This window comes from Phocoena sinus, chromosome 4 (assembly GCF_008692025.1).
Source record: "Phocoena sinus isolate mPhoSin1 chromosome 4, mPhoSin1.pri, whole genome shotgun sequence".
Classification (NCBI taxonomy): domain Eukaryota; kingdom Metazoa; phylum Chordata; class Mammalia; order Artiodactyla; family Phocoenidae; genus Phocoena; species Phocoena sinus.
Genome location: NC_045766.1, coordinates 145,595,851 through 145,609,028, shown reverse-complemented (window position 1 = coordinate 145,609,028; position 13,178 = coordinate 145,595,851).

Below are 13,178 nucleotides of genomic sequence, written 5' to 3'. Positions count from 1 at the left end.
ACCGCACTCTGGCTTCCCGTAGGCCATCCGGCACAAGGGCACACTCCCCACGCAAAGGCTCAGTTTTCCCCGTGGGCTGACATTTGGGTAAACGGGGTCGTGTGTGCCCTTGGCGTCTGCTGTGTCTCTCCACCTTGCGTGCATCTTGCACAAGGCTCTCGGGGTGGGGGGACCGCTGAGTCCTGGGGTGTCGCCCTCCCGAGCGGCTGTACCACTGCACTCAATCTCCCCTTGTCCCCGTGGCAGAGCTCGGAGGAGTTCTCACCACTGACGGTGGAGTGTGTCCCTAGCTCTCAGATGCTGGGATGGGGGCTGAGGGTGTGAGCACGGTGCCCACTGGGCCAGAAGGGCCTCACCTGTTTCTCACCTGTTGCCTGCCTGGGAACCCCTGACCTCTACCCGAGGACAGCTTTCCCCAGGTGGCCACTGCCATCGGCCTGAGCCTCCCCACTGACCCACAGCCCCTCGGTGAGAGTCGGACCTGAGGCAGCCCCAGGAGTCTTAAGCAGAGCTGCCCTGGCTTATTCAGGAATGAAATAAATTTCAACTGTCCCATCCATGAGACGTCATGGCTGGTTGTTATGTAGCAGCAGCTGACAGATACACTTCCTAACTGAGTGTATTGTCAAACTTTGAGGGTTTTGCCTTGAGAGGTGGAAGATGGGTGTCAGTATGGTTTAATTGTCTTTTGTTATATCTGAGGTTGACTGTCTTTTCATATCATTAACGATGGATTTCCTTTTCTGCAGTCTGTTCATGTGTGTAGCCTGTTTTTCTATTGGGCGCTAGACTGGCCCTAAACATCCACCAGCCTCCAGCTCCTTCCCAGGGGGCGTCCTTGGCTGCATTTGATCTGCTCTCTTTACGTAGTGAAGGAAGAATGAAGAATATATATTCACGTATTTGTGTTTGTAGCCTCCTGCCTCCAGGAAGTTCCTGTTAAAAATAATTTGAAAAAATCATCACACACTCAAATTCCTTCCAGACAGGCTGTGCACATGGAGAAACAAAAAGTATGAACGTACTTGCTAGGTAACCATACAAGATATTAAAAGAAAATGATTTGGGGAGTATATCCTCCTTGAGCAAGCCAGAGAACCCAAATGTTCTACAGGGAAGTCTTACTATCTAAAAACTTAAAAACTTGTTTTGTGGGCTTCCCTGGTGGCTCAGTAGTTAAGAATCTGCCTGCCAATGCAGGGGACATGGGTTTGAGCCCTGGTCCGGGAAGATCCCACATGCCGCGGAGTGGCTGGGCCCGTGCGCCAAAACTACTGAGCCTGCGCTCTACAGCCTGCGAGCCACAGCTACTGAGCCTGCGTGCCACAACTACTGAAGCCTGCGTGCCTAGATCCCGTGTTCCACAACAAGAGAAGCCACTGCAATGAGAAGCCCGCGCAGTGCAACGAAGAGTAGTCCCCGCTCGCCTCAACTAGAGAAAGTCGGCGCGCAGCAGTGAGACCCAACACAGCCAAAAATAAATAAATAAAATAAATTTATTAAAAAAACCCAACCCCCCCAAAAAAATTTGTTTTGGTAAAAGACATCCTATCCCAAAGTAAATGTCAAGAACCTATTGGAAGGATAAAACCCAACATAGATAACAGGTAGAGTTACTATGACCAATAGAAAAGCTCCTACAAATTAAACTGACAAGGACAGTGTCTGAGCAGTTGTGTGGTGGGTGTGCTTGTCTGCGTGTGCAAGCCCGTGTGCGTGTGTATGTGCAAATGCAAGGACAGCTCCAGGAAAGTCCTCAAGGGGTAAACTCTGGAAAGGGCGTGAGCCTGGGGTGCAGGGTCTCCGTTACCTCTACCGTATTCTCCCAGTGGAGTGTGGGCACAGGCGAGGGGCCTGCAACCGTGTAGGCTAGAGGCTCTCGTAGGGGCCCCACCTACACGTGGAGCAGTGGGGGCGGGGGTGGTGTGGGGGGCTGTCCTGGGGAGGGGACCTGCAGGCCCGTATGGGGAGGGATGGAGTTCCTTCCAAGAGGCTTAGGGGAAGAACTGCAAGTGGGTTTAGAATCCACCCCCCAGACGGCGCATCGAGGGTCCGGGCTGCCCAGGCGGCACCGCGGCTCCTTCACGACTCCCTTCATCTGCTCTTTCTTGCTTGCATCTGAGGCAGTTGTAATTGCTCATGGTCGTTATTTTTATTGGAAATCACAGCGTCCCTGACCAGGAGGCCCTCTTCGTGATCCGGGAGCTCGTCTGCTGCGCGGGCCCTACTCCACCCCAGCCCACTGATCCGGACGCTCCGCGCCTCCACCAGGTCCCTCCTCAGGAGGGGTTGGAAGGCGAGGCGCCTGGGGTCTCGCCGTGTGTGTGTGTGTGTGTGTGTGTGTGTGTGTGTGTGTGTGTGTGTTGGCTTGGAAACGCGGGGTCTCCGCTCTCCTTCCCCACGGCCCCGGATCAGCTTGACCCCGGACATCTCAGGGCGGCACCCAGGACCCTGCTTGGCGCCCACCGCACAGCGGGACCCGGGGCACCGATCCCTGAGCGAGGGGAGACCCGCCGTGCCCACCCTCTCCCGCAGGACCGGGGATTGGGGGGGCTCGTCCGGCTCCGGGGCGCTCACGGGAGGCCCTGCAGCCCGCCCGCCTCACCTCCCGCCTTCCCCGAGGGCCCCCCAGCGCTGCTCCGTGCCCTTCCCCCACAGGTACTGCCCCCTCCCCCCATGGTGGGACGACCTTCTGCAAGACCAAGGGGACCCGGCTTCTGCCTCCAGACACCTTTCATCCTCAGCAGCGACCATGTGGCCCGTTTCTTGTGACAGACCAGGGGGTGCCCTGTGGGCAGATGGGAGGGACCCTCCCCTGGCAACACCGAACCCAGGGAGACTCTGATCTCTGGGGAGATCCTGTCTTTGGGGACTCTGGCCTGGGGACACCCTGTCCTCAAGGGACCCCCACCTGAGTTGGGAGAGGCTCTGCCAGGCAAATCCGGGGGTGTCCCTCAGCTGATCCCCCACAGGAGGCCATTCCCAGTCTCAGGTATTTCACAGGCTTTGGGACAAATGTCTGTGCTTCCAGATGCTGCTGGAAAGATGCTCCAGCACTCTCGGGTCTAACTGATTATTAATGATTTGCCTTATACAAGCACGTGCCTGTTGGCCGTTCATACTCACTTGACTTTCTGTCTGCTGAGGCTCTTTGCCCACTTCCTTGGAGTCACTTTCCTTCTTATGAATCTGGGGGTTTCTTATAGTGCAGACACAGCCCTCGGCTTGTCACATGTCCTGTAATGTCTCTCCAGTTTGTTTCTTTTTTTTTTTAAATTAAATTAAATTAATTTATTTTTATACAGCAGGTTCTTATTAGTTATCTATTTTATACATATTAGTGTGTATATGTCAATCCCAATCCCCCAATTCATCCCACAAGCCCCACCCCCGCTTTTCCCCCTTGGTGTCCATACGTTTGTTCTCTACATGTGTGTCTCTATTTCTGCCTTGCAAACCGGTTCATCTGTACCATTTTTCTAGATTCCACATATATGTGTTAATATACGATATTTGATTTTCTCTTTCTGACTTACTTCACTCTGTATGACAGTCTCTAGGTCTGTCCACGTCTCTACAAATGACCCAATTTCATTCCTTTTTATGGCTGAGTAATATTCCATTGTATATATGTACCACATCTTCTTTATCCATTCGTCTGTCGATGGGCATTTAGGTTGCTTCCATGACCTGGCTATTGTAAATAGTGCTGCAATGAACATTGGGGTGCATGTGTCTTTTTGAATTATGGTTTTCTCTGGGTATACGACCAGTAGTGGGATTGCTGGGTCATATGGTAATTCTACTTTTAGTTTTTTAAGGCACCTCCTTAGTGTTCTCCATAGTGGCTGTATCAGTTTACATTCCTACCAACAGTGCAAGAGGGTTCCCCTTTCTCCACACCCTCTCCAGCATTCGCTGTTTGTAGATTTTCTGATGATGGCCATTCTAACTGGTGTGAGGTGATACCTCATTGTAGTTTTGATTTGCATTTCTCTAATGATTAGTGATATTGAGCAGCTTTTCATGTGCCTCTTGGCCATCTGTACATCTTCTTTAGAGAAATGTCTATTTAGGTCTTCTGCTCACTTTTTGATTGGGTTGTTTGTTTTCTAAATATTGAGCTGCATGAGCTGTTTATATATTTTGGAGATTGATCCTGTGTCCGTTGATTCATTTGCAAATATTTTCTCCCATTCTGAGGGTTGTCTTTTCGTCTTGTTTATAGTTTCCTATGCTGGGCAAAAGCTTTTAAGTTTCATTAGGTCCCATTTGTTTATTTTTGTTTTTATTTCCTTACTCTAGGAGGTGGATCAAAAAAGATCTTGCTGTGATTTATGTCAAAAGTGTTCTTCCTATGTTTTTCTCTAAGAGTTTTATAGTGTCCAGTCTTACATTTAGATCTTTAATCCATTCTAAGTTTATTTTTGTGTATGGTGTTAGGGAGTGTTCTTATTTCATTTTTTTACATGTAGCTGTCCAGTTTTCCCAGCACCACTTATTGAAGAGGCTGTCTTTTCTCCATTGTATATGCTTGCCTTCATTATCAAAAATAAGGTGACCATATGTGCGTGGGTTTATCTCTGGGCTTTCTATCCTGTTCCATTCATCTATATTTCTGTTTTTGTGCCAGTACCATACTGTCTTGATGGCTGTAGCTTTGTAGTATGGTCTGAAGTCTGGGAGCCTGATTACTCCAGCTCCGTTTTTCTTTCTCAAGATTGTTTTGGCTATTCGGGATCTTTTGTGTTTCCATACAAATTGTGAATTTTTTTGTTCTAATTCTGTGAAAAATGCCACTGGTAGTTTGATAGGGATTGCATTGAATCTGTGGATTGCTTTGGGTAGTACAGTCATTTTCACAATATTGATTCTTCCAATCCAAGAACATGGCTTATCTCTGCACCTGTTTGTGTTATCTTTGATTTTTTTTGTTTTGTTTTGTTTGGTCTTTTTTTTTTTAACCTTTTATTTCTTTCATCAGTGCCTTATAGTTGTCTGACTACAGGTCTTTTACCTCCTTAGGTAGGTTTATTCCTAGGTATTTTATTCTATTTGTTGCAATGGTGAATGGGGTTGTTTCCTTAATTTCTTTTTCTGATCTTTCATTGTTAGTGCATAGGAATGCAAGAGATTTCTGTGCATTAATTTTGTATCTTGCAACTTTACCAAATTCATTGATTAGCTCTAGTAGTTTTCTGGTGTCATCCTCTGGATTATCTATGTATAGTATCATGTCATCTGCAAACAGTGATAGCTTTACTTCTTTTCCAAACTAGATTCCTTTTATTTCTTTTTGTTCTCTGATTGCCGTGGCTAGGACTTCCAAAATTATGTTGAATAATAGTGGTGAGAGTGGACATCCTTGTCTTGTTCCTGATATTAGAGGAAATGCTTTGTTTTTCACCATTGAGAATGATGTTTGCTGTGGGTTTGTCATACATGGTCTTTATTATACTGAGGTAGATTTCCTCTATGCCCACACTCTGGAGAGTTTTTATCATAAATTGGTGTTGAACTTGGTCAAAAGCTTTTTCTGCATCTATTGAGATGATCATATGTTTTTTATTCCTTAATTTGTTAGTATGGTGTATCACATTGATTGATTTGTGTATGTTGAAGAATCCTCGCATCCCTGGGATAAATCCCACTTGATCATGGTGTATGATCCTTTTAATGTGTTGTTGGATTCTGTTTGCTACTATTTTCTTGAGGATTTTTGCATCTATATTTATCAGTGATATTGGTCTGTAATTTTCTTTTCTTTGTAGTATCTTTGTCTGGTTTTGGAAGATTTTAAATCACAGTTTCAATTTCATTACTTGTGATTGGTCTGTTCATATTTTCTATTTCTTCCTGGTTCAGTTTTGGAAGGTTATACCTTTCTAAAAATTTGTCCATTTCTTGCAAGTTGTCCATGTTATTGGCATAGAGTTGCTTGTAGTAGTCTCTTATGATGTTTTGTAGTTCTGCAGTGTCCGTTGTAACGTCTCCTTTTGCATTTCTAATTTTATTGATTTGAGTCCTCTCCCTCTTTTTCTTGATGAGTCTGGATAAGGTTTATCAATTTTGTTTATCTTCTCAGAGAACCAGCTTTTAGTTTTATCGATCTTTGCTATTGTTTTCTTTGTTTCTATTTCATTTTTTTCCTGCTCTGATCTTTATGATTTCTTTCCTTCTACTAACTTTGGGTTTTGTTTGTTCTTCTTCCTCTAGTTCCTTTAGGTGTAAGGTTAGTTTGTTTATTTGAGATTTTTCTTGTTTCTTGAGGTAGGCTTGTATTGTTATAAAATTCCCTCTTAGAAATGCTTTTGCTGCATCCCGTAGGTTTTGGATCATCGTGTTTTCATTGTCATTTGTCTCTAGGTATTTTTTGATTTCTTCATTGATTTCTTGGTTTTTTAGTAACATATTGTTTAGCCTCCATGTGTTTGTGTTTTTTACGTTTTTTCCCCTGTAATTCATTTCTAATTTCATAGTGTTGTGGTTTGAAAAGATGCTTGATATGATTTCAATTTTCTTAAATTCACCAAGGCTTGATTTGTGACCCAAGATGCGATCTATCCTGGAGAATGTTCCATGTGCACTCGAGAAGAAGGTGTAATCTGCTGTTTTGGGATGGAATGTGCTATAAATATCAATTAAATCTACCTGGTCTATTGTGTCATTTAAAGCGTGTGTTCCCTTATTAATTTTCTGTCTGGATGATCGGTCCATTGGTGTAAGTGAGGTGTTAAAATCCCCCACTATTACTGTGTTATTGTCAATTTCCTCTTTTATAGCTGTTAGCATTTGCCTTATGCATTGAGGTGCTCCTATATTGGGTGCATATATTTAATTGTTATATTTTTTCTTGGATTGATCCCTTGATCATTATGTAGCGTCCTTCCTTTTCTCTTGTAACATTCTTTATTTTAAAGTCTATTTTATCTGATATGAGTATTGCTACTCCAGCTTTCTTTTGATTTTCATTTTCATGGAATATCTTTTTCCATCGCCTCACTTTCAGTCTGCATGTGTCCCTAGGTCTGAAGTGGGTCTCTTGTAGACAGTCTATAGATGGATCTTGTTTTTGTAACCATTCAGCGAGCCTGTGTCTTTTGGTTGGAGCATTTAATCCATTCACATTTAAGGTAATTATCGATATGTGTGTTCCTATTACCATTTTTTGAATTGTTTTGGGTTTGTTTTTGTAGGTCCTTTTCTTCTCTTGTGTTTCCCACTTAGAGAAGTTCCTTTAGCATTTGTTGTAGAGCTGGTTTGGTGGTGCTGAAATCTCTTAGCTGTTGTTTCTCTGTAAAGCTTTTGATTTCTTCATCAAATCCGAACGAGATTCTTGCTGGATAGAATAATCTTGGTTGTAGGGTCTTCCTTTTCATCATTTAAAATATATTGTGCCACTCCCTTCTGGCTTGTAGAGTTTCTGCTGAGAAATGAGCTGTTAACCTTATGGGAGTTCCCTTGTATGTTAGTTGTCATTTTTCCCTTGTTATTTTTTTAAATATAAATTTATTTATTTATTTTTAGCTGCATTGGGTTTTCATTGCTGCACACAGTGTTTCTCTAGTTGCAGTGAGCAGGGGCTAGTCTTCGTTGTGGTGCATGGGCTTCTCATTGCTGTGTTTTCTCTTGCTGTGGAGCATTGGCTCCAGGCGTGCAGTCTTCAGTAGTTGTGGCACGCGGACTCAGTAGTTGTGGCACGTAGGCTCTAGAGCACAGGCTCAGTAGTTGTGGCACATGGGCTTCATTGCTCTGCAGCATGTGGGATCTTCCGGGACCAGGGCTTCAACCCATGTCCCCTGCATTGGCAGGCGGATTCTTAACACTGCGCCACCAGGTAAGCCCTCCCTTGTTATTTTTAATAAGTTTTCTTTGTCTTTAATTCTTGTCAATTTGATTACTCTGTGTCTCGGCGAGTTTCTCCTTGGGTTTATCCTGCCTGGGACTCTCTGCGCTTCCTGGACTTGAGTGGCTATTTCTTTTCCCATGTTAGGGAAGTTTTCAACTATAATCTCTTCAAATATTTTCTTGGGTCCTTTCTCTCTCTCTTCTCTTTCTGGGACCCCTGTAATGTGCATTTTGGTACATTTAATGTTGTCCCAGAGGTCTCTTAGGCTGTCTTCATTTCTTTTCATTGTTTTTTCTTTATTCTGTTCTGTGGCAGTGAATTCCGCCATTCTGTCTTCCAGGTCACTTATCCGTTCTTCTGCCTCAGTTATTCTGCTATTGATTCTTTCTTGTGTATTTTTCATTTCAGTTATTGTATTACCCATATCTGTTTGTTTGTTCTTTAATTCTTCTAGGTCTTTGTTAAACATCTCTTGCATCTTCTCAATCTTTGCCTCCATTCTTTTTCCGAGGTCCTGGATCATCTTCACTATCATTATTCTGAATTCATTTTCTGGAAGGTTTCCTATCTCCACTTCATTTAATTGTTTTTCTGGGGTTTTATCTTTTTCCTTCATCTGGTACATAGCCCTCTGCCTTTTCATTTTGTCTATCTTTCTGTGAATATTTTTTTCCCCACAGGCTGCAGGATTGTAGTTCTTCTTGCTTCTGCTGTCTACCCTCTGGTGGATGAAGCTATCTACGAGGCTTGTGCAAGCTTCCTGATGGGAGGGACTGGTGGTGGGTAGAGCTGGGTGTAGCTCTGTGGACAGAGCTCAGTAAAACTTTAATCTGCTTGTCTGCTGATGGGTGGGACTGTGTTCCCTCTCTGCTGGTTGTTTGGCCTGAGATGATCAAGCACTGGAGGCTATAGGCTCTTTGGTGGGACTAATGGAGGACTCTGAGAGGGCTCACGCCAAGGAGTACTTCCCAGAACTTCTGCTGCCAGTGTCCTTATCCCCATGGTGAGCCACAGCCACCCCCTGCCTCTGCCGGACACCCTCCAACACTAGCAGGTAGGTCTGGTTCAGTCTCCTATGGGGTCACTGCTCCTTCCCCTGGGTCCTGATGCAGACACTACTTTGTGTGTGCCCTCCAAGAGTGGAGTCTCTGTTTCTCCCAGTCCTGTCAAAGTCCTGCAATCCAATCCCACTAGCCTTCAAAGTCTGATTCTCTGGGAATTCCTCCTCCCGTTGCTGGACCCCCAGGTTGGGAAGACTGACGTGGGGCTCAGAACCTTCACTCCAGTGGGTGGACTTCTGTGATATGTGTTCTCCAGTTTGTGAGTCACCCAGCCAGCGGTTATGGGATTTGATTTTATTGTGATTGCGCCCCTCCTGCCGTCTCACTGGGGCTTCTCCTTTGTCTTTGGATGTGGGGCATCTTTTTTGGTGAGTCCCAGTGTCTTCCTGTCGATGACTGTTCAGCAGTTAGTTGTGATTCTGGTGCTCTCGCAAGCGGGAGTGAGCCCATGTCCTTCTACTCCACCATCGTGAACCAATTGCTCCTCTCCCGTTTGTTTCTAATTCTGTTTATAATAGCATTTTGGTTAGAGTCAGTTAAAAATTTTACAGTCAAATTTATTATATATATGCTTATCAACTACAGGGAAGGGGAGAAGGATCTAATTGCAGTTTCTGTTTCTCTTTTTTCACTGAGAATGTACTAGGACCCCCCCCTCCACTATCCCCACCTGGGTGGGTGCCCTCCCGGGCCCCTCACACTATGGCTGGAGGTCCTGGCATCAGCCCCTCGCCTCTGACCTCCCTGGACAGCAGCAGGCCCAGCCGTGCGAGCACAGGTCCGTCCCCGGCTGCCTGGAGGTGGGGCATGGGGCCTTGGGGGCAGGGAAGGGAGATGGGCCCTTCTGTCTGGGGAGCACAGCTACACCTTGACAGGGTGGTCCTGGGAGAATCTTACTTCCTGATGGAGGCAGCTGAGTGCAGGTAGGGTGGGGCACAGAGGCTGCCCTGGGAAGGTCAGCTGGGCCTGGTCGCAGCACCAGTCCTGGACCTGGAGGGAGTTGTCCCAGGGGTCTGGGAAGGGCCTCAGGTGCTCGGGGACAGCCGTGATGGGGACTCACTAAGTCAGGCCCGAGTGGCCACCATCGAGCTGTGGGACTGTGTCCTGTCGGCCCCGGAGTGGCCTCCTTGTCCAGGCAGCCTCCTTGCTGGGGCTGCAGCTCTGCTTCACCCTGCCTGAGAGCTGATGGGGCCCTGCCCCAGCCCTGTCCTGTCCTCTCCCTGTCCGCCAGCCCTGCGCCCTGCCCAGGCCTTTCTAGGGATGGCTGGAGGCTGAGCCTGTGCCTGGGGAAGAGACGTTGGTGTAGAGGGGTCAGCGGGAGTACACTGGGGAGGTCGTGTGTGAGGGGTGATAGTGAGAGGTGTTACCGTGGGGGAGCTGGCGAGGAGGACTTAGTGAGGGGTGTGGGTGACAGGTTGCTTGCTGCTGAGAGGGCGTTAGTGACGGGTCTTTGCTGAGGCGGTGTTAGTGGGGGGTGTTCTTGTGGGGATGTTGAGGTGACATTTGTGAGTGCATAGTTTTGAGGGTATGTTAGTGAAAGGATGTTGGTGTGGGGACTTTGCTGACGAATGTTCGTGAGGGACAGTGTGAGGAGATTTGGTGGGGAGGCCTTGGTGAGGGGACATTTGTGCGAGGACACGGGTGAAGTGGTAATGGTAGAGACAGTGTGAGTGTTACTGTGGGCCGTCGGTGAGGAAATGTTGAGGGAGCATCTGTGAGGGACGCTCCTGGGGTATATTAGTGAGGTGACGTTAGAGAGGCATGCTGGTGAGGGGACACTAGGGGCAGTCAGTGTGGGGAACTAGTGAAGGGTGTCGGGGAGGAGGCTGGTGACGGGTCGATACTGAGAGACGCTGTGAAAAGTTATTGAGGGGAGAGTAGTGTGGGGGTGAGATCGTAAGGGCTTGTGGGTGGGGTAACATTGGTGTGGCCGTTGCTGAGTGATGACCGGATGGTAGTGAGGGGACATTAATGTGGGACGTTGGTGTGGGGACATTAGAATGTTGACACTGGTGAGGGTCCTGGGTGAGGAGGTGTTTGTGCAGAGATGTTGTTGAGGGGCTGCCGCTGAGGGGCCTTAGTGTTGGGCTGCTCGTGAGGGGATGCTGGTGAGGGATGTGCCGCTCTCAGAGGCAGGAGTGTGGCTGGCTCCTTACGGACACTTTGAGGGTCTACAGCACTCTGGCCTGCGTCTGTCCTTCCTGTGGGGGTGGAGTTGACAGGCATGACATCCACTCAGGCTAAGGGACCACCTCGAACACTGTGTCTCGGTCGCAGAATAGGGCGTGGTTCCTCAGTATGAGGACCCCTGGCCTTGTGCACACTTTTGAGGCCTGGGGAGTCCGCTGGGCTCCCCCGAGGACTGCACGCTGGTGATGCCTGCACAGCGGCCGTCCTGGGCGGGTTCCATGGCCACTCCACTGGCTTCCTTCTGTGACCTTAGCCCCAGGTGAGCCCATTTGGGTTCAGCTGTGCCGAGTCTCCTTCACTCATGCCCTCTGCTCTCAGGAGACGGGATCCATGTCCGAGTGGGGCTGGGTGGCAGTGAGCAGGCAGAGTGGGGACGCAGCTAACCCCGGCTGTAGAGAGGGCCTGAGGGTGTCCCGTGTGTATGAGGGAAGGCTCTTGTAGGAAACCGCAGAACCCTAACTCAGACACCACACGTGGCAGGGAGTGTGTCTGAGCGTCCCTCCAAGGGGCGGAAGGCTGGGGACGTGGGGCCTCAAGGAACAGCCCTGACAGGGAGCTGGTGCCCTTGCCCTCCAGGGAGGTCGGGGCCCCAGGGGAGAGTGCGGGGGACACCAGCGTGGCGGGCGCCCTGCGGGTCCCCAAGGTGGCCTGCGCCCGGGAAGGACCCCGCCCACCTGCTCTCCGGGGTCGTAGGCCAGAGTCACGGAGAGGGACGTCCTTTCTTCTGCAGAGGGGACCCCGTGCAGGGTCCAGCGGACAGAACTCCAGATCCGTGGAGGGAGGGGCCCCTGCCTCCCCCCCGGCCCCGCCCCCGGGAAGTTCACAGGCCCCAGCCCTGCGGCCTGAGGCCTGGGGCTGCCAGGCTCTTCTCTTTCTCGTGCAGGCGTTTCGTACTGTTCTTTGCGGGGAGGGAGGGGGGCAGAGGAAGAGAAGATACTCGGTGTGACGCCCTGCCTTTCAGCTGCAGGCCGTGTAGGCAGATGACAGGAGAGGCGGAAGTGAGTCAGTCACCCCCAAAGGGGGGTCAACAGGGTGTCATCGTGTTCTGGGCTGAACTGTGTCCCCCTCCCCCAAATTCCCATGTCGAAGTCCTAGCCCACAGTACCTCAGAATCTGACCTTATTTGGAAATAGAGACGTTGCAACATAATCTGTAATTAGTTGAGATGAGGTCATCCTGGGGTAGAATGGGCCCTCATTCAAAATGACTGTGTCCATGTCCAAGAGGGAAACGTGGACACAGACGGGCCGTGGAGGAGGGACAGGAACTGGCGCGCCTGGAACGGTCCCTCCCGAGAGCCGTCAGCGGGGGCGCAGCTTGGGGACACCGGACTCTGCCGACTGCTGGCCTCCAGGCTGTTGTTGCAGCCCCCAGGTTGACATACTTTGTTAGGCCAGGCCCAGCAGACTAAACAGCCTGGGATTTAAGAGGGCACTTCCCAGAGGGTGAACTTGAAAGACCTGGGCGTCTGGACAAAAAGTCACTGCGGCTGCCAGAAAGAGCCTCTCATTTCTCCCCTGTCTATCTATCATCTATATATCAATCAATTATCTATCTACTTCTCTCTCATCTGGGTACCCGTCATCTATCTATTATCTATATATCAATCATCTCTCTCTCTCTCATATGTGTACCTATCTCTATATCTATACATCAATCTTTTATTTTTCTCCCTCTCTCATCTGTGTACCTGTCATCTGTCTACCATCTATCTGTATCACCTCTCTTTCTATCATCTGTCATCTCTCTATCATCTATCTCTATCCACAAATATCCTTATGCAAACCAGCAAACATCCCTAAAGTTCTCTGGCCCCGTTTTGGGGACAGAGTGAGACTTCACTGACCAAATACTTTGTTTTCAGCCCAAAGCCAACTAGACAAAGGTGGATTCCACGGTTGAGGCCATCCAGTCGGTGCCCTTGGGAGTGGGGTGCCTGTAAGGACAGGGGGCCAGGCCCGGCACCCTCTGGGTGCACAGAGCAATCCGGGGGACCCCGGGGTATGATCAGTCCTGGGGCTTATGTGAACGGTCTCAGCATCCCCACTGGCACAGACACTTGGAAGCTGGGGAGCAAG